The sequence below is a fragment of the Geotrypetes seraphini genome, chromosome 14 (genome assembly GCF_902459505.1).
Source record: "Geotrypetes seraphini chromosome 14, aGeoSer1.1, whole genome shotgun sequence".
NCBI classification, from domain to species: Eukaryota; Metazoa; Chordata; class Amphibia; order Gymnophiona; family Dermophiidae; genus Geotrypetes; species Geotrypetes seraphini.
Genome location: NC_047097.1, coordinates 13,543,178 through 13,567,726, shown reverse-complemented (window position 1 = coordinate 13,567,726; position 24,549 = coordinate 13,543,178). Strand labels below are relative to the sequence as shown.

Below are 24,549 nucleotides of genomic sequence, written 5' to 3'. Positions count from 1 at the left end.
TTCTAATTTTTTTAAATTGGTTTTCTTTGACAGAATGCTGGGCATCATCAAAAAGGGTATCACAACCCAGACGAAGGAAGTCATCATGCCGCTGTACCGCGCAATGGTGCGACCGCACCTGGAGTACTGTGTTCAATACTGGTCACCGTACCTCAAGAAGGACATGGCGGTACTCGAGGGAGTGCCGCCATGTCCTTCTAATTAGCCATACTAATTAGCATCACTCATGCACATTTTATTTTCAATACACATTTACATATTATGTTATGCAAATGTGTGATTATATCACTTCTGTAATTTTCATTTTAGATGTTTAGCATTTAGCTTTGACAGAGACTTCAGCAGTTGGAACCTAAGAACAGTACCAAGCAGATCTTTGGATTCTTGTCCAGAAATAGATAAAAAGAAGAAAAAAACAACAACAAATTTTTAGACTGAATCAGGTTGGGCAGACTAGATGGACCATTCGGTCTTTATCTGCCGTCATCTACTATGTTACTGCATAATGAGACACTCCATGTTATAGGAATATTTCTGCTTCAAATACAGTGCTCACTGTCCTTTTATGAAATAAACAAGTTGGTTTTACTTCAGTGGAGTGCTCATTGTCCATTCCCACTTCCTTTTGTACTGTCAAATACAGTGCTAGCATAACGTCCTTTAAATATTCAGTGCATGTTTATCTAACCATAGCAGAAACAAGAGACCTCAAACAAGTACACTGTGTGGCACAGCAAGAGAGCCTGCAGGCATATCCTTTATACTAACTGTACTTTTGCAGTTCTCAGATTTCAAGTAGTGGAAGCAACATACTGTTTTCTACCAGGGAATCACTTTACACTTAAGCAGTGTGTGATATTAATTTCACTGTAGGGTATACATGTACATTTTCATCAACAAAGCTTCAACTAAACCACATACAGAATTATTTCTGAATGCATAAAGCCTCTGCAACTCAGTACACCAATTTAACAAGAACCTTAAATCTTACGTAAAAGAACAAAATGTGTTCTGTTTCCGTAAGAGTTGGGATCTTATTTATTGGCTTCTAAGAATAAAGCTTTGTACATATTCTCATAAAGATCATGATTTGTTTGAAATTCCAGAAGTTTCATACACAACAGAAAAAATAGAAAAAAAGCACAAAAAGTGGGGAAAAAACCTCAGTTGAGTTTCATGGGTATAAAACCCCAGTCAGAAACATACAAATTTGTCGTACATATGCACCAGTGATAGTTGTAGTAGCTGTAATACCACACACTTGGCAAAGAGATCCCGTTGTGGGGGCCCCCCTATTCAAACCAAATACACTAAAACAGTGCAAGTCTGATATCATAAAGGAACAAACAACTTAGCTTGAACGTGGTGCTATCCTGAAGCATACGAATTCGTCCATCAAAACGAACATCATATGGACTACAAAGTTCCGGGAAATATACTACATCCACTCTCTGCTTCAATGGTTACACTAATGATAATACTCTCAAGTTTATTGATTTCTCGATATGCCATCTATCAAATATATCTAAACGGTTTACAATAAAATACTGTAAATAAGTAAAAACAGTAATTTGAAAAGTATTAAAATAGATTCATAGACAATAAATAAATAACAGACATGACACCAGGAGGAACAGGGCAAGGGGAGTACATAGTTACAAAGATAAATTTTTAAAAAGGAGGAGGGTAAAGTGGAAAACATGAGGTAAGGGGAGGTAGAGAGAAGAAAAAAAAAGTTAGCCTCCAAAAGAGAAAATGATTCTCACGCATCGAATGCATCCTTGAATAAGAACATTTTGATCTTACAGTTTATCATGGAAGATTCTAATCTTTAGACCTCAATACTATGACTGTGTGTGAAGCACATATGACAAAATGAACTAATAGGCTGACAACTTTATATCTTTACAACAGGCAAGCCTCCCCATCTACTGTCAACTAAAGTCATCCTATTTCTGAAATGTGGGGAACGTTGATCTGCTCAACAGCAAGAGGCAGTCTCTCCACTTTCCTGTTAGCATGTTGAGAAAGGCAGATACACAGACAACACTGCTCCACCTGTTGACCCCATGAAAGACACACTTAGCAGCAAAATTTTGAAGCCTAAGGATATGCCATATAAGTTTTAGAGCAATCTGCTTTCACCTGTTTAAACACAAGCATTGTTAAGGACAAGAAAGATGCCTTGAAGCAAATCTGAATTCTTTTAAATGAAGAAATCTGAAAAATTACAATGTTTGTTCAGAAGTCCTTCTACAACTTACTGTGTCTCAATCTATAGAGTACATTTAATGTGTTAATAACATGATTAAAGCATTAAATGTTCAACGTGAATTAAAAATTTTAATGCATGTCCTTATTCACACTGCCGCTGCCACGGTCTAATTTGGGAGTCCCTTCCTCCCTTCCTCCAAGCTTTCATACATTATACAGGAGCAGGAAGTTACATCAGGTGTAACTTTCTTTTCCTGTGTAGCTGGGACTTTAGAGACAGAGAGTTGCCCCTCTATTCTCCCTGAGTCTGGTGTAGCAGGGAGAAGATCTGATCCATCCCTTCCTTTCCTCCATAGTCTATTATTGAGACAGACATGGGGGAAACCAGTGCTTGCCCTAGATCAGTAGCATGGAATGTTGCTACTCTTTGGGTTTTTGCCAGGTACTAGTGACCTGGATAGGCCACCATGAGGACGGGCTACTGGGCTAGATAAACCATTGGTCTGACCCAGTAAGGCTATTGTTATGTTCTTATGAGTGGCAGTAGCAATCAGGTCCTGCAGCAGCTGCCGCCAGATGCAGGGAAGGGCAGCTAGAGCCGGAGTGCCATGGTCAGTTCAAGAGGACAGTAGATTAGCCAGGAACTGTAATCCAGATTGAGTGTTCCATTCCGTGAATCAGAAACAGATCCAGCACTGACTCAGGGTCAAAGGCCTGACACAGTTCTCAGGACCTGGGAGTCAAAATCCATCTCCTGCATCCTAGGCTCAGATTCCAGACTCAGCCTGCCCTCCTCCTCCCAGTTAAAAATTTCAGTTTGATGAACTAAATGGCTAGATTTCTTTGGAGTGGGGGTTTATGAAGATCCCCCAGATCTGGAGGTGAGTTGGACCTCCACCCGCTCTCTGCTGCCGGAGCAGGAGTACTCAAGACCTTGGATGGCCCTGAGAGGAAGCATCTGGGGATTATCCGCATTATTTTCAATGATTACATTTTAATTCTAGTTTATGACTTGTTGGACCACTTTTTCCAAGGGGTTTTGTTTTCAGGACAGCATTGTATGTGGATAATGGCTTCTGCCATGTGGTGACCAAGAACCTGGATCAAGTATGGTAGTTGTCATCTTAATCCATTTACATGTAATGGGATTTAATGCGGCAATTGAATTGAAATAATGTAGCGGCACTAGAAAAGGTCAAAGAAGAGCAACCAAGATGATAAAGGAGATGGCTCTCCACTCGTATGAGGAAACACTAAAAAGGTTAGGGCTCTTCAGCTTTGAAAAGAGGGGAGGGGAGATATGATTGAAGTTTACAAAATCCTGAGTGGAGTAGAACAAGTACAAGTGGATTGACTTTTCACTCTGTCAAAAATTACAAAGACTAGGGGGACACTCAAAGTTGCAGGGAAATACTTTTAAAACCAGAGGTTGTGGTAAGAGCGGATAGCATAACTGGTTATAAGAAAGGTTTGGACAATTTTCTGGAGGAAAAGTCCATAGCCTGTTATTGAGAAAGACATGGGGGAAGCTGCTGCTTGCCCTGGATCAGTAGCATGGAAGGTTGCTAGTCTTTGGGGCTCCGGAATCTTGCTACTCTTTGGGGATTCTGCATTGTATGTTGCTACTATTTGAAGTTCCGGAATCTTGCTTACTCTGAGATAATGGAATATTGTTATTTTTGGGTTTTTGCCAGGTACTAGTGACCTGGATTGGCTACTATGAGAATGGGCTACTGGGCTAGATAGACAATTGGTCTGACCCAGTAAGGCTATTCTTATGTTCTTAAGAGTACTATTCAAAACTACATCAATGGGTAAAATAGAAATAGGTTGTTATAAAATTATCCATCCTGTAAAGTGGGTAAAAGCAGGCACATAATGCCATTTTGCGGCTCTTTTACTACAGTGTGGCAGGATTTTCTACTTACCGTGTGTTAACTGCAAAAATTAATATGCAGTAAGTGAATAGCCTGTGCAATAAATGCAGGGGTTTTGTCCTGGCACTGCATTATGCGCTTGGGTAAATAGCACAGGCCCGCCACTCTAGCCCATGCTATCAGCACAGGTACGTAATGCAACCATGTAGCCTCACAATTCTCCATGCATCCTCTGTTCAGATTGCCCACCCTCCTGACCTGATCCTCCAATGCCCCCACCATCCATAATTAGATTCTTCTTACCATATCCCAATCAGATCTAGATTCCCCAAAACCCCAGCCAAGATTCTCCCATAAAGTACAGCCCCTTCTACCTTTCTCCAACTCAACCCCCACCATCCTCTGGGACTTACCTACAGTAGTAGAAAGGCCTGCTGGTCTAGTGGAAAGGAGCAGGAATAGTCACCACTCATTCCCTCTTTATCTGGCACCACTGACCCCTGACTGTAGTCTCATGGTTCTACCGCTAAGGATCAGTCTCGGTTTGGGAACAGGTAGGAGGGACTGTACTTCATGGAAGGGAGTTGGTAGGGGTTTTTAAAGGATCAGTGAATCTGATTTGGGGTTTGGGAAGAGGATCAGAGCAAGAGAAATCTGATCGGGGTGGGGCATGATCAGAATGAGGGAAGGTGGTGGTATATACGCTCTTGGCAGTTGTGACAGCTAGTGCATGGTACAACCCCACATGCTAGCAGTTATAGCTAGCCATGCTTCCAGCCTGCCATCATGTGTTTCCACCCTGCCCATGTTCTGCATCTAATTCATGAATCAGTGCACCCTGTCTTACCACTCTGGCAACTGTTATCATGCTTGGGACGGAATAGTTTACATGATATGTGAATTAATGCATGCTCTTTTGAAAATGCACGCTCTCAGCTTCTGTGACCCCATTACTCCAGCGCTCTGTGATGCACACTGGGTACAGTCAAAAAACGTTGTGTCTTCAAAGCCCTAGTAATAGCACACAAAAGTTTCCACCACAAAACCCCAACCTACATAGCAGCCATGCTATAACCATATGTTCCCAATCGCTCCCTCCGCTCTGTCTCAGAGAGACGACTCTGTATCCCTGCAGGAAGATCTCTCAAACTAGAAACCTCAAACAAACGTTTATTCAGCCACTTTATCCCTCACCTGTGGCACCAACTACCTACTCAGATCAGGTCACTAGACTCACTAATGGCCTTTCGGAGAGCAACAAAGACCTTGCTTTTTACCAAAGATACTGGTACAAAAGGTAACAGGGAACAACTACAATATTACAACAGGTACGAGGGGGCATTCGGAGAAACTGAAGGGAGATAGGTTCAAAACAAATGCAAGGAAGTTTTTTTTCACACAAAGGGTCGTGGACACTTGGAATGCGCTACCGGAGGAAGTGATCAGGCAGAGTACGGTACAAGGATTCAAACAGGGATTGGATGGATTCCTGAGGGATAAAGGGATCGTGGGATACTGAGAGAGGTGCTGGGATGTAACACAGGTATAGAAAGCTAACCAGGTACTAAGTATAGAAACCCAACCAGGTCGTGCATGTGCAAGACCGGAGGGTTAGGACTTCGATGGGAAGATAGGACTCAATGGGAAACCAAGGTGGCAAGGGGGCCCCTTCTGGTGATTCAGACAGGTCACGGGAGCGGACTGCTGGGCAGGATGGACCTATGGTCTGACCCGGCGGAGGCACTGCTTATGTTCTTATGTTATGTTTAACTGCAGGCAGCTATACAGTTATCCCCAATCGTGTGAAATTTGCATAGCTTGCAGTAAGTAAAAGAAGTTATATAGTATATGCAGGAGCTAATTATATCATAATGAAATTAAGAAGGGAAATTTCTCAGTATCACTGCTATTAGAAAACAGCTTATCGTGCTAGAGGGAGTGGAAATAATTTCACCTCGTGACGACCACATTTCTGGTTATAGCCCAAACTTCTTTTTCACTGAGGTCCAAATTAACACATAGCAATGGAGGAAATCTCCTGACCCTTGCTTAATCCACTCAATCATATAACGCATCCCTCTCCTTTTAGGAAAATGAATAGCGCTCCACAGAAACCTTTTCTTTCTTGACAAGCCCTCCACAAAAGAATGTGAATCCGAACAGTTAAAAGAATCAATCACCAGCTGCTAGTCTGTGGCTGAGATAGTCCGCAGAAGCGCTTGCCAGAGTTCACTGACCACTGGTCACAGCAAGACAAAAGCCCAGATCCTATGAATAGGCCAGATCTCGCATCCAAGGGTCAGCCAGGTGACCCTGCAAAGGTCACCCCTGGTTATTCTAAGTTCTCAAGATATCCCACTGCATGTAGCATTGTCTCAGGTTGTCAGCACTTTTATCTCTTTTTTTTCTCTTTTTTCTTTGTCTTACAATTAAAAACTTCTAATTACCTAAATACAAGAAAGCCATGAATGAAGGACAATTCATTAAGAGTACTAAAAAAAAAAAAAAAGGAACAGAGGGAAAACTTCAAAAGATGGGGCTATTTCTTTAATCAAGTCCTATGGATAATGTCATACTATTTCATGCTCTTCTGGGTGGCAGGGGCTTCTGGCTTTGTGAAAATGAGGCTTTCATCCTCTGGATGAGCTAAGCAGTATACCCAGACATCTGCACCCCAAAGTATCCCAGCACACCCTATAACCTCAGCATCCAGCACAGAGTCTGTTGGTTAATCTGCTGCCATATGCTGGGGGGAGGGGGGAAGAGTAAGATAGCAAATGTGGGGGAAGAGACAGCACATCCCAGAAAAATACATATGAAGGAAGAATAAGACAGTACATCTAGAAAGACATGTGCGCATGGGGGTGGGGGCGATGAGGGGAGGAGAGAAAGATAGCACATGATTATTATTTAAATTTGTTTTCTATCCCGTTTTCCCCAAAGATCTCAGAATAGGTTAGAGGTTAAACATTCATAATATACAGTTAACAAGTTATGATTTGCATTGAATTTATCCTAATTTGACACATACTAGGGATCTAATACCAATATGGAAAAATTATGTTCTTTCCTTTAGATGCAGCAGATGAATCCAGAGACTAGTGGGATAGCACACATCTACCAACAGGTGGAGATAGAGAAAATGATTTACAGGTGGTCCTATTGGCTGGCACTCCTCCTGTATCTTCTGTATTGCTCCTTGCCCAAGCATCCGGAACTAGCAATATGCTTAGTGTGTAAATAACTTCTTTCCCATAACCAAGTTCAAAGGTAAATATAGAATACAACTACCAACTATAACAAAAAGTTCTGAAACTTGTAAAAAAATAAACTGACAGACCATATCCAGAAAGGGTAGATTCATCTGCTGCGTCTAAAGGAAAGAAAATTAACAGATAACATAATTTTTCCTTCCTTAACAACAGCAGCAGATGAATCCAGAGACTAGTGGGATGTAGCAAAGCAATCCTCAATCTGGGTGGGAAACAAATGTTGCTTCCAAAACAACCAAAGCACCAAACACAGCTTCCGCACGCATCACCACATCCAACCGGTAAAGCTTAGAGAAGGTATTCTTAGAAGATCAAGTAGTCACATGACAAATCTCCTCCAAGGAAAAACCTCTGAACTGAGTCCATGAAGTAGACTAAGCTCTGGTTGAATGGTCATGAAGTTCTTCCGTCAACCACTTTCCTGTCATCCAGTAAGCGGAAACAATGGCCTCCTTGACTCAATAAGTGATGGAGGGTTTGGACACTGCCATACCTTTGTCGCATCCCACGAATAATAGGAAGTGATCTAAATGTCTAAAGTCGTTAGAAACTTGCAGATAGTACAGAAGCATTCTATGCACTTCTAAGAAACACAGTGAATAAAAGCATGCCTCCCCATATCTCCTCCCAGAGAACAGAAAGGAAAAATGTGAGAGTGGCTGAAAAGAAAGAATTACTCACCTTAGAAAGAAAGTATGGTAGTGCCCGAACTAACACCTCAGAATTCATAATTCCCAAAAAGGAATTCGTGCAGGACAAGCCCTGCAACTCAGAAAACTGCTGAGCTGGAGCCATGGCCACAAGAAACACCGTTTTCAATGTCACAACCTTCAGAGTCACATTAGACAAAGGTTCAAACGGGGCCTTCTGTAAACTGTGAAAAACTACCTTAAGACTGTAGTCCAGACAGCTTCTGAAGAGGTGAGCAAATATGTTGTACTCCTTTTAGGAACTGAACTACATCAGGCTGAGAAGTAAGCGAAGAGCGATATACCTAGCCCTTGTAACAAGCTAAGATTATCACTTGAAGCTGAAGGGAATTAAACGCTAAACCCTTGGCAATACCCTTGTAGCAAAAAGAAAGAATACAAGAGATATAAGTCTGGAAGGATGAAATACCTCTAGAACTACTCAAGAATCTAAAACCCTCCAGACAGTAGCGAAAGTCACATAAGACGACGTCTGTATCGCCTGGAGACAAGAAGAAATGACCTGCTTCATATAACTTACACTTGAGCTGTGACTACTCAAAAGTTAGGTCGTAAAATCAAAGTGGGACTAACTTCCTTGGGTGAGTAAATCTGAAGTAACCGGGAAGATCAAGAGTTCAGCCATCGAAAGAGCCACGAGATCCACGTACCATGGACGGCGCGGCCAATACAGAGATAGCATTATCACCATACCCTGAAAGCGAGACTGAGATGGGACATCCATCTAATCGTTGGCCAGGGGAAAACACTTAAAAAGAGAAACCAGAGGTGAGAAAGAACCAACACGGCTACCCCCTCTGACTGTCATTTCCTACATCTGCTGAAAAAGCTAGGAAGCTTTGCATTTGAGATGAGGCCATGAGGTCTAGTTTTAGTAGATCCCTGCTCTATACCAAGAACAGTTCCCAGTTTCCGGGATATAGAAAAAGTTTGTCTAACGGTTTTCCTGTCTCATAAAAATGAGCCGCCAACATCAAAAAAAGATGAGATTCTACCTACTGAAGCAGAATCATTAATTTGCTCGCCAACTAAGGACTACACGTACCTCCCTGACTGTTGAGAAATACTACTGCCATGACGCTGTCATAAAAGACCTTCATCGTCATTGCAGAAGACTGGTCTGAAACTCCTTAAGAGCTAGACTGATTGTGCACCACTCTAGAATGAACGAGCATCAATTCTCCTCTTAAGACCAGACTCCTTGAGCTGAAGATTGAAGGCACTAAGCCCCCTAACCTGACAGCCTGGCCTGCTTGGTAACTATGAGCCAGCCAAGGAAATACCATGACATGGCTTTGAATAGATTGATTTTGCTGAGTCACCAAAGCATGTGGCTGAGCACCTGTTGGCCCCTCCCCTTTTAAGGAGGAGCTCCAGTGGATGTGTCGGGGGTGGGCGGAGCTACCTCTCACCAATGCCCTTGCTCTCTCCTGCCTTCTCTTGCTCCTTCTTCCCTTCTGCTTTTCTCTCCTTCTCCTTTCCTGCCTCCAGCTTGCCTGCCCAAAGCCTGTTTAACTGAACTCCGTTGGCCCTCCCTTTTTAAGGAGGAGCTCTGGTGGATGATGTTGGGGTGGGCAGAGCTACCTCTTGCCGATGCCACTTGCTTTCTCCTGTGCCTTCTTCCCCTCTGCTTTTCTCTCCTCCTTTCCTGCCTTCTGCCTGCCTGCAAAACTTCTAGATGTGGGTGCCGTTTATAGAATTATACTTCTAGAAAAATAATACCAACAAAGATGAACCACATAAACTAGCGGAGGACAGAAAAAGTAGAAAGTTCAAGCTGCAGCAACTCAACCTCTGACTGCCAGAGGCTGGAGAAGGAGAAGGGATTAACAGAGAAGGGATCTACCCATTAGAATCTGTTGGGTTTTTTCTCCAATTCACTCATGCCCAAAAGCTTTCTGTGGCAGTATAAATTTATTTATTCATTCATTGAATTTTCTATACCGTTCTCCAAGGGGAACTCAGAATAGTTTACATTAATTTATTCAGGTACGCATATTTTCTCCTGTCTGTCCTGATAGGCTTACAATCTTTTTTTTTATTTTTTATTCATTATCATATTATTCACAAGTATTACGACTTGTTAAAGCAATTCAGAGTCATAATCCATTATGTAAAAGTAAAAACCAAAAGAAGAAATATTCACATTACTATTAGGAAGAAAACAATTCTTAATGGTTATAACTCTTTCATAGTCCTCAAATTAGGAGAACAATCCAGTTACAGGGAGATAATCAAAGAAACATTACAAATTATAAATTTTAAAAAAAGGCTTAATACGTCCACCTCCCGGATTTATTTTTTTAGAGCTAGACAGGCTTACAATCTATCTAATGTACCTGGGACAATTAGGTGACTTGCACAGGGTTACAGGCAGCAGTGTGGGTTTGAACCTATAACCTGATAGTATGGAAAGCTGTCCTGCTCATGCACAAAAGGATTCTCTGTGGCTGCTACTGAAGTCATAGCAGCCACTGAGAATCCTATGCTAATGTATTACAAGGAGCTCTTTAGTATTATAATGGGCGCTCCGTCTAAAGCACAGCAAGGAAACACGTTGTTTCTCGTGCAAACTTTAATGCCTTACTTTCCTATTAGTGCCTGAACGCCAATTGGCTCAGGTATTGACAGGAAAATAAGGCTAAATGACAGCTCAGACCTGCAAAAAAATTCCATCCTGCCCGCCCATTAAAAAAAAAATAAAAAATACCCCAATCTCTCTCTCCCTCCCAGACCCATCCAACCCCCGTTCCTCCCTCCTGCTGAGCACCCCAAACCAAAAAAATACCCGGTGGTCTAGTGAGCTAGCCCCAATACCCTCCCCCCCAACCCAGCCATATGTGTTGGGACCCTCCCGGGACTCCCCCCAACACCCTGCCCCTTTTGGTAGAAATGTTTGACAGGAGGGATGCCTACGCCCTCTTACCTCAGACCCTCCTCTTCAAAATGGCAACCCACCCATCCTGGGATGCACTGGGAGGGGCCTAATACTGGGCCACATTTCTGTCTTCCCACCCACCCACCCCCAGAGAGAGATCTGACTCCCATATGTTGTAAATGGGATAAAATCTCTCTAGCAAGACCTTGGACAGAAAGAAATTGATATGAAACGACTTCAGTCTGAAAGACATGGCATTCCACATGAAGTGTGATAAACCATCTTGCAGAAAAAAAATGCACACTGAAGCAGAGCTGGCAGTGAAATAAATATGGTATACTTTTTTTTTTAGTGTCAGCTGTGAACTTTGTGCTCAGACAAATGAATCAGCCCAAACAGCTTTCTCCTATTGTGTCCATCATACAATTGTATGCGAGAGAGCAAAATGTCCACTGTGTAGATCTCAGGGATGCACCATCTGAAACCTTTTATTCTTCCCCACTGAAAGAAAGTTATGACCTTTGACATGTGGCCAGGGTGCCAAAGAAACTGCTCATAAATATGTGTCAGAAAGGAAGCAGAAATCAATAAGTTCATTTAATCCAGTACGCTATTAGTTAGTGGGATACAATACATTTTAAATAGCCAAGTGCTCTGCTCTTACCTTAATACTACATATTACCATTATAGATTTTTGGGAGCCATTTTCCATCCTGTTAATGCTTCACTTACCCTATTCAAAAAGTAATGCCAGTAATACTTTTACTTGGTTATTTTATACCTATTTAGTACACTAGTTCAGACTTTACAGACAGCGCATTTCAGGTGAAGGAGCAGGTAGGTTGAACATCTCTAGCACGATTATGGTGGCATGTCCTTACCGGGCTTATGTTAAACACCAAGAAACTGGAGAATCAAAAAAATCAGATGATTACACAAGGGCAGGTTCAGAACCAGTATGAGGGAACTGGAACTACATAACTACATGAAAAAAAAAGTCACCATGATGATGACATAGTTGCTTCCTATCTCTTAATCCCCACCACCCTCCTTTTTACAAAACCGTGATAGTGGTTTTTAGTGCAGGCCAGCCTGCGCTAAAAACCACTATCGCGGTTTTGTAAAAAGGGGAGGGGGTTAATGTGGTACCAGCAACTGTTGGAAACGTTTTTGCAAGTGAATCAGAAGAAAAAGCATGATTTTAGGCCTAGATCAGTGGTCTCAAACATGTGGCCTGGGGGCCACATGCGGCCCGCCAGGTACTATTTTGAGGCCCTCGGTATGTTTATCATAATCAGAGAAGTAAAATAAAACAGTTTCTTGATTATATGTCTCTTTAGCTATAAATTACAATATTATTATTAAGACTTAGCCAAAAAGAAAGATTTATAAACTATAAAGAGTTTTACCTCATGCAAAATTGTCATTTCTTTAATAAGACATTAACTATTTTTTTCTGAGGCCCTTCAAGTACCTACAAATCCAAAATATGGCCCTGCAAAGGTTTTGAGTTTGAGACCACTGGCCTAGATTAACTAACCTTCCCGATCGTATCCGATCTGTGGCAGGCCAACTGATTCACAACGCGTTCTCATGCAAATGGGGGCGATCGGAGGCACGCCCGCCTAACTGCATTGATCGCTGGAGAGCGATCCTGACGCATGCGCAGACTATTTTTTTTGCCTGTAGATGGTCTGTGCATGCTCTCCGCGCAAGGAAGAGCTGGAAACTTTAGTTTGTTTAGTTGTTGTTTTTTTTCTTGTCCTCAATAGCCCTGTCTTTTCTCTAGTTCCTGATGACCACCAATTCCTTGACTGCTTGTTGCGAGTTGAGTAGCAAGACTCAAGAACAGCAACCTTTGCATAGACCCCAGTCTATTCTCCTGTATATGAAAGCAGGCTCTTAGCTACAGCTTGGCATAAGCTCAGTTTGGCTGCTGCCTTAGGAGTCTATGGAAATCCCTACAGCAGCTCCCAGGGCTATGGAAATTTTCACGATCCCATGGTTTTAACCCGTGGGTTTAAAGCAGGGCTGCACTGCGGCATGTTCTGGAACTTAACAGAACATGCCATAGTGCAGCTCCGCTTTAAACCACGGAGTTGGGGAGGGGGGGGCAAGAGCAGGAGAGTCGGGGCAGAGAACAGGGTTTTTGCACAAACAACTGGTCCACAGCAGTCGCTTGTTTTTGGATCGGCCAGCCCAGTCGGTGTGCCTGAAAATGTTTAGTGAATCGCTACCTTCCTACTTTGCATGCCGTTTCCCCTCATTTGCATGCATGGATCGGATCAGAGGATGATCAGCCAAGAGGTTAGTGAATCGGGTCGATATACAATCGCAAACACAATCGATGGGCTTAGTGAATCTAGTCCTAAGAGACTCTGGAAAAAGGAAAATGAGGCTGCTTTATAAATAGTTGTTATGATGACTAATCCTTAGTAATGCTCTATCCTTTCAAGCCTACCAAATAGGTAAGAGACAGGACACAGACAAAAAACCCCAAAGTAAAAATTTCAGGTTAATGGGAAGGAGATAGGGAGGGAGAAAACATGACCGAAAAACTACAGTTTGTAGATTATAACTAAACTGGGTGTGACAGAAATGGAAATATTGAGGAAGAAGAAGCTGTGAGGTTTTAATTTTTCATCATGCACAAGAGAAGTGCCTGGACGACAGTTGTTACCCATGGAAATCATGAAGTATTCTGAAAATGAAGAGCGGGCAATTTTAGGGAGCATGGAAATGGACAACACTCATTTGTAGAGTTTATTTTTCCCAAATCAGTCAAAAAGAATAAACACATTTTATGTTTATGTTCATTTAAGATTTGATATACTGCTCCTGCATTTTACTGACCTAAGCAGTTTACAATGTATCAAACTAAAATGAAATTAGGTACTTGAGAAAAACTACCCTACTGTCCCGAAGGCTCACAATTTAGCTAACGTACCTGATTAAAATAAAAATATGTAATACATTTCCAAGATCAAAAATCAAAGAAATACAAAATAGAAATAATGAAAGAAGATAAAAAATTAAAAATAAAACAACATATTTAAGAGATAGAAAAGTCTCTAAGGTGACTTGATAGTAAGTTTTAAAAGGAGTAAGCCTTGGATTTGTAAAGGTATGGCTGTAAAAGACAGAATGGTGTTTTTGTACCTGTTGGAATGTGGGAGGAGGAGATTTTATAACAGGACATAGTGAAAAGACCAAAAAGGAGCCTACTTTATAAAAGCCACCTAGGAACCTATGTACCTTTACAAAACAGGCATAAAGAACCAGTCCCACATACAAATTTACACCTGCTCTGAAAAGGTGAAAATGTGGTATGTGCCCATATGGCTCCAGATAACAAATAAAAATATGGCTCCAAATAACGAATTAAAATCCATGCAACAGTTCACTAATCTTTCACTGGACAGCAAAAGATTAGTGAACTGTTGCATGGATTTTAGTTTGTTATTTGGATTTTGTGGATGGACATTTTTTGTGTATTTGAGTTTGGAATATCACATCACTGGGAGCATATCAGCACGTTGAGAAGCTGGAGTTTCGTAAACAGCAGACAGAGTGAAACCCAGCCGATGCAAGATAAGTAAAAAAAATTTCATCTTGTTTGTTACCATCTTAGCAAATATTCATTTAAGACACCCATTCTACTTATCCTGCTGTGGAATTTTGATAGATGGGAGGGAGGTAGGAAGGGGGGCTATGATGTTATGAGGTCCGGGCTGCTCCTATACCTAAAGCTCGTTGGCTTTTTCACTGAGCACATTTCATTTATTTAAAACAAATTTTTTTATTTTTGTTTATCGATAAATCAATTCTCTATATTTGGAAAACTAGTTGGTATTTTTGAGGACTGAATACTTTAAAGATTAAACTCCTGATTTTAGGATTGTTTGTTTTATTTCTACATATTACCTTGAAGAGTGGACTTGCATGACCACCTCATCATTTCAGTCAATACTAAAGTATCACTTACTGGGCCATCTTACACATTAAAATGATCAATATTCCAACAGCAAGTACACAAATCTTTCACACACATTGTACCTTTAATTCTGAATGGCACAGTGCAAAGACTGCTAGATTTCTATACTTGTCCCAACAAATACAGCAGAGTTCTACTGAAACTCATCTTCTCTTATTTCTATAAGAACTATACTGATCATTATGCAATTACAGAAGAGCCTCCAGCAGAGACAAATCAAATTAGTTGCGTTTACCCAGCACTGATCAGCTGGACCCATATGAGCAACATTCCTTTTCAACCTTTATTGGAGATCAATGGTAAATCTATTTGCAGCATCTGTGACACAGGGTTGTTTGCTTAAAAATTAAAAGAAATACAAAAGAAAAAGCTTGACATATGCCAATTTAAATATTTTTTTAAAGGGAAATCTGCACAGTATAATTAGACAATGCAGAACTCTTAAGCATTCTCTCTTCAGGCAAAAAAATGCCAAAACTCCCAAAATATACTTTTCAGTTAGCTTCAATTTAGCAGATGACAGTTGGATCTAATGAACAAAATGATAAATGCCTTTCAGAGGCTTCATAAACTCAATGAATTCTATTTATAATGAACGCATATAAGACCAGGCCCTGCCTCAGGCATATGTTACAACAATTAAGGCTTTATCAGAGGTCCTTCCTCACATAGTAAAATGGCAATTTAACAATTCATACCAGTTAAGTAGCTAGTTGTTTGCTGACTGCCTAAATTAAGCAATTAATTGTAAACAGAGATTTGAGACCACATGCACACACATTTATTTAAAATTTTTCTCTAATCACATTTCAGGAATATGGGTTTAGGTAATGCATCTGAAATACCACCTTTCTGAGGTACATCCAAAGCAGTTTGCATATTACATACAAGTACAGTAGATATTTTTGATAATTGATGATGTCGGTTTCAGTTTGCTTCACTCTGTGAGCAACAGTGGAAGACAAAAGGCTAAATTTATAGCAGTGTGCGACCGCATCAACATAGGTAGTGTGACGCTAGTAAAAAGGCCCATTTACTAAAATGAGACCTGTGGTAAATAAGGCATGTTAATGCTCGTTAGCGTGCAGTAAAGCAATTTACAGACATGAGCAAAATTAGCTGCAAGAAACATATTGCTTAATATTATCTATATAGCAATTATCTATCTATCTATCTATATATATATATGGTGGATAACTTTTTATGGGACATCTAGGTATGAAAACAAACACTTTCCCCCCCACCTTTTTTACAAAACCATAACATGGTTTTTAGCGCTGGCTGTGGCGGTAACAGCTCTGATGCTCACAGGAATTCTTTTGAGCGTTGGAGCTGTTACCAATGCAGCGCTAAAAACCACACTACAGTTTTGTAAAGGGGAGGGTTAGATCTGTGCATTTGTACTTCTGAAACCGCATGGTGAATGCAGAGCCTTTTCCAAAATACCCCAAAAATTATGCATTTGGCAAGATGTGCATCACAAGCCACTGTACAAAAGAAAAATGTTTAAAAAAAAAAAACAAAAAACCCCAGCCCCACGAGCACTTTTTGGATATTATATCATTGCATCCCCAAAACCTAAAGGACTGTCCGCTTTTATTGCTAGGGTGATGCTTCTTGGTAAGAAAGCTATTTTGACTAACTAGTTGTCCAATGAACCACCATTTTACGCCCAATGGAGATCGCTGATGATCGTACATGCCTCTCTGCAGCGTAGGCAATTTGGTGACCTCGATACCAGACCTGGCCGTCGTTTCTGTTCAATTTGGGAACATTTTTGGATGGACCTTACCCCTCATGCCCGCAGTAGACTTTTGAACTTATGATTTTCCTCTTCTCTCTTTCTTTTGCTCTTGAAATGCAGATGATGTGTGGATTTGTGGGATGGGGGAGGGGGGGTTTGGTGGAGGGGGGAAGTCTGGGGGAAGGGTATATTCCGTGCATCTATGTGAGAATTCTGTTATTATTTTCTGTATCATTTGCTGGCACTTTGTTGAAAACCTTAATAAATATATTTAAACATTAAAAAAAAAAAAGTCAGCAGCATCCCAGGCTTTGCATGCTTAGATAGACATACTTATGCATGTAAATGGCAAATTATATACCGTATTTTCACGCAAATAACACGCACCCGTATAAAACGCGCACACGTGTATAGCGCGCAGAAATCACGATGATAAGCACAAAAACTTTGGTATAACGCGCTCACGATTATACCGCGCATGCTGCCCGACTCTCCGTTCACCCCCCCTGACTTCCGTGCACTGCCCCGCCTCTCCGTGCGCTGTCCCGACTCTCCGTTCACCCCCCCCTGGCTTCCGTGCACTGCCCTGACTTTCCGTGCGCTGTCCCGACTCTCCGTTCACCCCCCCTGACTTCCGTGCACTGCCCTGACTTTCCGTGCGCTGTCCCGACTCTCCGTTCACCCCCCCTGACTTCCGTGCACTGTCCCCCCTTGAAGGTCTGTCCCCATCCTGAAAGCCTGATGCCCCCCCCCGACGTCCGATACATCCCTCCCCCCGAAGGACCGCCGACTCCCCAACAATATCGGGCCAGAAGGGAGCCCAAACCCTCCTGGCCACGGCGACCCCCTAACCCCACCCCGCACTACATTACGGGCAGGAGGGATCCCAGGCCCTCCTGCCCTCGACGCAAACCCCCCTCCCCCCCAACGACCGCCCCCCCCCAAGAACCTCCGACCGCCCCCCCAGCCGACCCGCGACCCCCCTGGCGACCCCCACGACCCCCCCACCCCCCTTCCCCGTACCTTTGGTAGTTGGCCGGACAGACGGGAGCCAAACCCGCCTGTCCGGCAGGCAGCCAACGAAAGAATGAGGCCGGATTGGCCCATCCATCCTAAAGCTCCGCCTACTGGTGGGGCCTAAGGCGCGTGGGCCAATCAGAATAGGCCCTGGAGCCTTAGGTCCCACCTGGGGGCGCGGCCTGAGGCACATGGTCGGGTTGGGCCCATGTGCCTCAGGCCGCGCCCCCAGGTGGGACCTAAGGCTCCAGGGCCTATTCTGATTGGCCCACGCGCCTTAGGTCCCACCAGTAGGCGGAGCTTTAGGACGGATGGGCCAATCCGGCCTCATTCCTTCGTTGGCTGCCTGCCGGACAGGCGGGTTTGGCTCCCGTCTGTCCGGCCAACTACCAAAGGTACGGGGAAGGGGGGTGGGGGGGTCGTGGGGGTCGCCAGGGGGATCGCGGGTCGGCTGGGGGGCGGTCGGAGGTTCTTGGGGGGGGCGGTCGTTGGGGGGGAGGGGGGTTTGCGTCGAGGGCAGGAGGGCCTGGGATCCCTCCTGCCCGTAATGTAGTGCGGGGTGGGGTTAGGGGGTCGCCGTGGCCAGGAGGGTTTGGGCTCCCTTCTGGCCCAACTACCAAAGGTACGGGGAAGGGGGGAGGGGGGTCGTGGGGGTCGCCAGGGGGGTCGCGGGTCGGCTGGGGGGGGCGGTCGGAGGTTCTTGGGGGGGGGCGATCGTTGGAGGGAGGGGGGTTTGCGTCGAGGGCAGGAGGGCCTGGGATCCCTCCTGCCCGTAATGTAGTGCGGGGTGGGGTTAGGGGGTCGCCGTGGCCAGGAGGGTTTGGGCTCCCTTCTGGCCCGATATTGTCGGGAAGTCGGCGGTCCTTCGGGGTGGGGGTGCGAGTGGTCCTGCCGGGGGGGGGGATGTATCGGACGTCGGGGAGTCGGCCGGGCAAGAGGGCTTGGGCTCCCTCTTGCTCCGATCGTGGATGCGGGTGCGGGTGGGAGCGCGTGCGAGTGGTCGTTCGGGGTGGGGGTGCGAGTGGTCCTGCTGGGGGGGTGAATCGGGCGTCGGGCGGGGTGGGAACTATGTTTGAAAACTTTCGTATACCGCGCTCACGCATATAGCGTGCGAGGGGTATGTGCGGTAGGTAAAAACGCATATAACGCGCGCGTTATATGCGTGAAAATACGGTAATACTGCTCTCGCGGCTGGGTCAGCAACTATGAGGAACACCACAGTCCCTGAACCCAGATCAAATGAGTTTACCTATAAAACAGCCCCTTTTCCCTTCAGACTGAGCCCTCTGGTACTCAGGCTTGGGGCACAAGCCCAAGGTGTTCCCCACAGTGGCAGGGAGGAATCCAAATGCCAGACAAAAGGAGGCAGGATATGGACCAGGTACAGAAACACCATGGTCAGACCAATAGAGCAAGTTTGCAAAACAAGATGACCCCCATGACAACAGGCAGAAGAATGGTCAGGAAACTGGTTTCCATGCAGAAAACAGGCCAATGTCAGACAGCAAATAACATCAGGAGCTCATGAATGAAACCCGAGGGCAAGATAAAATGTCACCCAGGAAAGATGAATTCCTAAGAATGCGTTGTGGCTAAAACACTAACTCATGAGCACAAAACCCCACCGAGCCCGACTGCAGCAGTATCATCAAAGCCTACCCTAATGTTTCCAACGTAGCTGACTTCAATGCTACCTCTTCCGCAGTATACTAATTAACTCCACGACGGAGAAAGAGGCTGCGAATGCAGCAGCAGTGTTGCCTGTAAAAGCAAACCTGCGCATGCTCTGCTGCACGTGGGAAAGGCCCAGTTCCTCCGGTAGCACGGCAATTGTATTCACTTAGCTCCCAAAACAACTAGACACAGATATTTGCAACTGCAACCTCAGCTACCCACCGCGCACCGCCGCAAGTGAAGAGGAGCTGAGCCGTGCTTCACCTGCGTGGAAAAACATCGTGTTCGGTCGGCAAATAAAATTTCTCCCCCTCATCAATCGGCAAGTAAAATTTCTCCCCCTCAGTGTCTTAACTACCTCTGCCGGCATAAGTTAACCCTGAACACGCGCAGCACTAACAAACCACTGGCAAGAAGACAAAACAAAGTTAACTTAAGCTAAAATAAAATTTCTCTTACTATGGGGCTCATAATCGAAAGAGAAAAATGCCCAAAACCCGGCCTAAGTTGGCACTTGGACGAACATTGTCCAAATACGTCCAAGTGCCGATAATAAAAACGGGTTTTGGACGTATTTCTAAACAACCTAGGCCTTCATAGTGCTGCCGAATGACCAAAGCTAAATGGGGCGTTTCAGGAGGAGTGTCGAGGGCGGAAGCTGAGCGGGACATGGGCCGGCTTAGACTTAGTCGTAGGCCAGAGCAATATTTTAAACAACAGTTAACCATTTCATGACCCTACAGTACTGCATGTATAACCGAATGTTATATAGCCCAGGATCGACGGAACTTGGACATTGTGACTTAGACCATTTAAAACATGGTCTAAGTCACAAAAACCCACCTAAAGTCACCAGATAAGCATTGCAGACATAAACTACCGACCCCCCCCCCCAACCCCATAAAAATCGTAATCACACCTTTAAAATTCAGCCTCCAGACCATCATCACCTGGCAGCCTGGCATAGGAAAGCCTAGTCATCCAGCACAGAAGCAGCTTAAGCCGTCTTGGGGTGAGTTAGGGACTCATGGAGAGGAGGACCCATGCCAATAAGCCCCTGTAATCACTGCATTGATACTTAAACATGTGTACTCCCCTATACACCCCCAAAACCCTTTTGTACTGGCATATAAGTGGCTCCTGCAGCCATAAGGGCTATTAGGGTGGTAACTAAGTGGGTCTAGGAGATTCTGGAGGTGGTTTGGGGGGTTCACCATGACCCATAAGGGAGCTGTAGTGAGGAGAAGACATGGCACCCTTTTTTGTGAAGTTCACAGCAGTGCCCTGTAAGGTAACATAAGAACATAAGCATCGCCTCTGCCGAGTCAGACCATAGGTCCATTATGCCCAGCAGTCCGCTCCCACGGCGGCCCCTCAGGTCAATGACCTGTAAGTGATCTTTTACTTAAAACATTTTGTCCTGTATAGTATCCCTCTAATTATACCCTTCAATCCCCTTTTCCTCCAGGAACTCATCCAATCCCATTTTGAAACCCAAAATCGTACTCTGCTCTACCACCACCTCTGGAAGCGCATTCCAGGTGTCCACCACCCTCTGAGTGAAGAACTTCCTAGCATTTGTTCTGAATCTGTCTCCCTTCAATTTTTTGAGTGCCCTCTTGTTTTTGTTGCCCCCGCCAGTCTGAAGAATCTGTCCCTCTCTACCTTTTCTATACCTGTCATGATCTTGTACGTTTCTATCATGTCTCCTCTAAGTCTCCGCTTTTCCAGAGAAAAGAGCCCCAGTTTCTTTAGCCTCTCAGCATATGAAAGGTTTTCCATGCCCTTTATCATTCTTATTGCTCTTCTCTGGACCCTCTCGAGTATCGCCATATCCTTCTTAAGGTACGGCGACCAGTATTGAACGCAGTACTCCAGATGCGGGCGCACCATCGCCCGATACTGTGGCAGGATGACTTCCTTCGTTCTGGTAGTGATACCTTTTTTGATAATGCCCAGAATTCTGTTCGCCTTCTTTGAGGCCGCTGCGCATTGCGCCGCCGGCTTCATTGTATTATCCACTAAAACCCCCAAGTCCTTTACTAGGTCGCCTTCCCCCAGAACCATCCCCCCCATCGTGTAGTTGTACATCGGGTTTCCTTTCCCTATGTGCAAGACTTTACATTTCTCTACATTGAAGCTCATCTGCCATTTATTTGCCCACTCACTCAGTTTGTTCAGGTCCCTTTGTAGTTTTTACATTCCTCAACAGTTCTAACCCTACTGGAGAGTTTTGTGTCATCCGTGAGTTTTATAACTTCGCATTTCGTCCCAGCACTGACCCTTGCGGGACGCCACTCATGACCCCTTTCTAGTCAGAGTAGTGTCCCTTCACTCCTACCCTCTGTTTCCTGTCCGCCAGCCAATTTCTGATCCATCTGTCCCCTTCCACCCCGTGATTCCACAGTTTCCTTAGTAGGTGCTCGTGGGGTACCTTGTTGAAGGTTTTTTGGAAGTCCAGATATATGATGTCTATGGGGTCACCTTTGTCCAATTGTTCGCTTATCCCCTCAAAGAAGTACAGTAGGTTCGTTTGGCATGATCTTCCTTTATAGAACCCATGCTGACTTGTTTTCATCAGATTATTTTTTTTCTATATGCTCATTGATACTGTCCTTGATTAATGATTCAGCCATCTTCCCCAGAACTGAGGTTAAGCTCACCGGTCTGTAGTTCCTCGGGTCGCCTCTTGATCCTTTTTTGAAGATAGGTGTAACATTTGCTATCCTCCAGTTCTCCGGGATTACCCCTGTTTTCAAGGATAGGTTGCAAATCCGCTGCAGTTAACTCGGCTGTTTTGTCTCTGAGCTCTTTCAGTATTTTCGGGTGGATTCTGTCTGGGCCCGGGGATTTGTCAGTTTTTAATCTATCTGTTTGAGTACGTCTTCAAGGCTTACCTCCATGCTTGATAATTTTTCCTCTTGATCCCTCTTGAAGATTTTTTTTGGTTCCAGCACGTTGGATGTGTCCTCTTTTGTGACGACCGACGACCGTACCCCACTATTTAGTTGCCATGTCTGGGTGTTCAGTCCATCACTCTGCAGACCCCTCCCACGTTCAACAGGGCTTGTTCTAGGTGTTTTTGACTTGGACAAAAAGTTGGACAAAAATGTGGTATAAAGATGGATGATTTAGCGACTTGAACGATCAGATTGGCAGGACGTATAATTAGATGATTTTGGAAAGAAAAAAAATTTTGGACATATTTTTCGAAAATGTGTCCTAGGCTGTTTTTTTACTTTGGACGACTTGCAATTTAGACGAAAACAAACTTAGACGTTCCTTTCGATTATGCCCCTCTTAGCTATTTGGGTACATATTTGTACAATACCAATTAGATGCCTTGCTGGCATTGTCCCAAAATAAGTGGATAGTTAGGCGTGAAAAAGTCAGAATTCTTTACATTTAGGTGTGCATTTGGTATATAAATGTGAGTGAATTGTTACAAAATTGTCCAACAGCCTAATGCTATAAATGGCGCCAAAAAGAAAAAAACATACGGCAATTTGGGTGCACGCAATTTAATTAACAAGCCAATTACACTGATAACTGGAGGCTAATAATCAATTATTGTCACTAATTAGGATCAATTAAAATTTATACTTGTACTTTTAGATGCCAGGATCCATACTTTTTTTTTTAATTATTTATATTCAAGAATACCACAGCAGATACATATACCCCTATACAGCAAGACAAGGAAAGTAACCAACTACCAGCTCTGTTACCATACTATATATATATCTTTTTTTTAATACAACCCATCAAATCCTCCTTTCCCCCATTACACAGAGTCCCCCCCAAAAAACAAAACCATCACCTCCCCACTCCTTCCTCTCCTCACCCTCCATGCATTAGGTGTGGTTCCAAAAAAAGGGGCATGGCCATGAAGGTCATGGGTGGATCTAGGAGTTCCTGTAATTTGTGCATCTACTACAGAATAAGGGGGATCCACACCTAATTTAGGAACGAGGATTTATGCCAACTAAACATTGGTGTAAATCCTTGCGCCTAAAGTTAGGCACAATTCCTGGCGGCAAGCACTATTTTATAAGCAATGCCTAACTAAGTGCTGCATCATGCTTGGCACATTTTTTTCAGTCAGTGCTGATTTTTCAGCACTATTTACAGAATCTAGCACTGCATGCAGTGTGTAGAAAGGATGGGAGGGGAACTGGCTTGAATTGTGCCTTGCAGTTAATGCAGAGTAGCAGAGCACATTTTAACAGTTACCTTAGCAGATAAACACAGATCATTTAATGCCACCTGAAGAGGCATTCAGGGCATCTACATTATCTGTAATGCAGTTAATACACATTAAAATGTTTATTCTTTGCATTAACTGTATGATTAGATGCTGGGCATGCCCACAACAATTACTGTAGAAGCTCTGCAGTTACCACAGGATAATTTTTGCAATTAATGATGTTCTGCAAGCTGTTTTTTCTTAAGTGTGGAAAATACTGTAGTTGTCTTTTGGCAACTTGGTGGAATGCAGTGTCTACAGAAGAATAACTTCAGCTGCTGAGACAGAGTCAAGGTTAGTAAATTTAAGGGGCCCTTTCACTAAAGTGCAGTTAAGAATTTACAGTTTTAATAATCTTGCCTGTAAAATTTCTTCTAAAAATAAAATATTGCAATGGCATTTGGCCTGTTTTTAAGGATTATATTCTAGTTCTCATATGATCTGAAAGTATGTTCTGCTGTGTTGAAATGATCTTTAATATTAACTTTTGCCAGAAAAATAATTAAAAAAACAGGAAAGATCTGTCTAAGAAATTGACAGGCATCTATCTTTATTGTACCCCTCCAACTCACAACTTTCATTTTCACCTTTGATGGAAAGGAAATAAACAGAAGTCCATCCAATTATTAATGTACAGCCAGCTTAACTGACTGCAAAATGCATTATTCATTTTATTCTAAGCTAACTCGTTTCAGAGATGATGTGCTGCTTAGAAATCTGTGCAAACAAGACAATATTCTGTTACACCTCAACTGTTGTGAGCTATAATTATACTCGGGTTTCAAAATGTAAAAGTGTTGGTGCTCTTTATTTTTGAAGGCATCTGAGAGTAGCTCCTATAGACATCTTGCTCTTAAAAGTGCAACCTTTAATATTCCAGTCGATAGAAAACTTATTCCAGCTTTGCATCAACAATGGACTGC

At 43.5% G+C, this 24,549-nt stretch overlaps 1 protein-coding gene across 1 annotated transcript in view; it reads right to left on the bottom strand.

Moving 5' to 3' along the window:
- The window catches only part of PRTG (protogenin), a 254,683-nt gene that overhangs the window by 213,344 nt on the left and 16,790 nt on the right, over positions 1-24,549 (bottom strand). The window lies entirely within an intron of this gene.